Genomic DNA, 2,733 nt, shown 5'->3' on the forward strand with positions numbered 1-2,733 from the left:
GTATGAAAATATGATACAATGCATAGTCATGGTTACTATTTACTGTATTTGCTGGCGTATAAGACTACTTTTTATACTTAAAAACATCCTCCGAACATCGGGGGTCGTCTTATACGTGGGGTATACAATGTATACCTTTAGTTCGTTTAGGCCAAGCTGGCCCAAAACGAACATCCCTAATCTGTCAGCCCGCTGGATGTGCGGATTACCTGTATGTACGGTAGCTTCGGCTACATACTGTAGCTGAGCCAATCAAGGCGAGCGAGGTACACAACCTCTGCCAATCCAAGCAAGCTTTGTATTCATTAATAGAATACATTGCTCGCCGTGATTGGCTCAGCGTGGTATACTGTATGTAACTGAAGCTGCCGTACATACAGTATTACCGCACATCCATCCATGATGTTTTTAAATGGTGTTGCCTCGGAAGTGGGGTGGTCTTATATGACGAGTATAGCCGAAAACATATGTTTTAAGGGTAAAATTAGGGGGTCGTCTTATACGCCTGCAAATACGGTATATTACTGTAAATTTATATAGTAAATTGTGCACTGGCACTAGTATAGTTGGTTTATATACTGCCATCTTGTGATCATTTTGGTTATTGCACCATCCTTTTCTGTATTCCCTCCCCTTGTGTGTAATGTGCTTTCCTTCCTGTCCAAGTGGTCTTTCTGGTATCATGGCTGCTTGTCTCATGGCCACGTGTTAATATGCTCACATGGGGAAAAGCATTACCATCTTATGACCTGCAAATACCTTCTTTTCAATCATCTGCTACATCCTGTTCAATTATGTAACGTGCTGCATTCAATAAAGATCTTTGTGGATGAAAAAGGTATTTGGTGAGTTCAGCTATCTGATAAGGATTATCTGCAGTAATTGTATCTGCTTATACAGGCCAGGCATAGAGGTCTCAGCAAGGGCTAAATCACTAATACAACAATTGGAGTCAGAATACTTTGAGTCAGACTTTAGCTAAGCTGTATCTCACCTGAGCAACCCCTAACATTATTATATTTCATCTTAGTGGCATTGACATTGAGAACAGAAGACCATTTCATTATTTATCAAATTAAATGTGATTTATTTACCCCCACCTCACTTCACCTGACACTATTTTGGTGGTTTCCAAAGTAGCCACATTTAAGTCACTTGGTGACACATGAACAAAGACATGTAGATAAAATAAGGAAATTCATGAATACCGTATTTTTCCGTGTATAAGATGCTACTTTTTCATAAAAATCTTTATCTAAAAATAGACGTGCGTCTTATACACGGGGGCCGCGGTTTTGAAAGTGCTGATACCATTGCAAACTAGCCTCAAGGATTGCAGAGACAAGATAACAGTTCTCCTCCACTCATAAATCTTTTGAACCTGACGTGAGCTGTTGCTGGGGAGATCGTGCAGGCAGTGCCCAGAGCGGTAATGTCGGAGCATTCTGTGACCATAAAAATGTCAGAAAGTGAAAAACAACCTGTAAACTCTCTAAACTCATGGTATGGTGTCAAACAAGAGGTGATTGTGAAGTCCTTCAAGAAATGTGGAATCAGCAATGCCATGGACGGAACTGAGGATGATCTTGTATATATAGACAGTGACTCAGCAGACAGCAGTGATGCAGCAGAAGTTGAAGAAACTGATATGTTTGAAGCTAAAAGTGATGAAGAAACCAGTGATGCAACAGAGGCTGAATAAAGTGATTGGCTCAGAGGTAAGTGTGATGCATAATATCATTTAAAATATTGATTTCTGAATTTTGGGTAAGAAAAGTTGGGGGCGTCTTATACATGGTCTTATAGACGGAAAAATACGGTAGGTTCATCGCTAAATTTTATCTGTCAATGGATGGCTTGTCTTTTCAACATATAGAGCTTGGAGGGGACCATGCACCAGTCAGAGACCCCCAGGAACATTCGAGTACAGCAAGTCCATAGCATAAAATAAAGCAAAACCTCTGCTTCTCCAAGCTGCTAACGAAACTCAAGTGCATTCCTAACTAACCCCCATAATGGGCATCCAAAACAAAAAAAAGGAAGCTCTGGTACTTGTCAGTGTTCTGTCAGTGGTTAGCCTTTTCACCCAACAGCAGGCTTTCACAGCAATTAGATAAAAAGAGATCAGAAAAAGAGAGACAGTCCTTGAGCCTCACTCAGCTCACATTGGCCTTACACTGTGAGGTTTTTCTCCAGGGAGGACAAGAAGGGAAGAGCAGACAGCAGTAAAAATTAACATACAATCCTATGGCCATAGGCTGCCATTCCCTAAGGTAAAGCCTTGAAACACAAAAAACAGCAATCGCCAACACCCACCCCACAAGTAACAACTTTCCCATGCCAGATTTTAAATGGAGTGGAAAAAAATGTGCCCAATCCCCCTACATGTCCAGAGCTTGTATAACGCTAGCTTGGTACTTCAGCTGTTTTCATACCAGCTGGCAAAAACAGCCCTCTTCCTCTAGTTCATGGCTTGAGCATGTGCCATTTTCCCACCTGCAATTACTATTTCTTAATGTGTTTTGTTCTTGTTAAACAAGTTACTTACCTTGTCCCCGGCTTCCGTTGCGTGGTTGATGTTACAGTGCCCCACCACAGCCTCCTGCAAGCCGCAGCAAAGCGGGGCACTACAAATCCTGTGAGAATATGCCCCCGCAATGGCCTGGAGTGAATTCTTGCAGGATTTGCAGCACCAGCTATCATAGGAGGCATTATATATATATACATATATAT

This window comes from Nanorana parkeri, unplaced genomic scaffold, assembly GCF_000935625.1.
Source record: "Nanorana parkeri isolate BGI_ZX_2015 unplaced genomic scaffold, ASM93562v1 scaffold1850, whole genome shotgun sequence".
NCBI lineage: Eukaryota > Metazoa > Chordata > Amphibia > Anura > Dicroglossidae > Nanorana > Nanorana parkeri.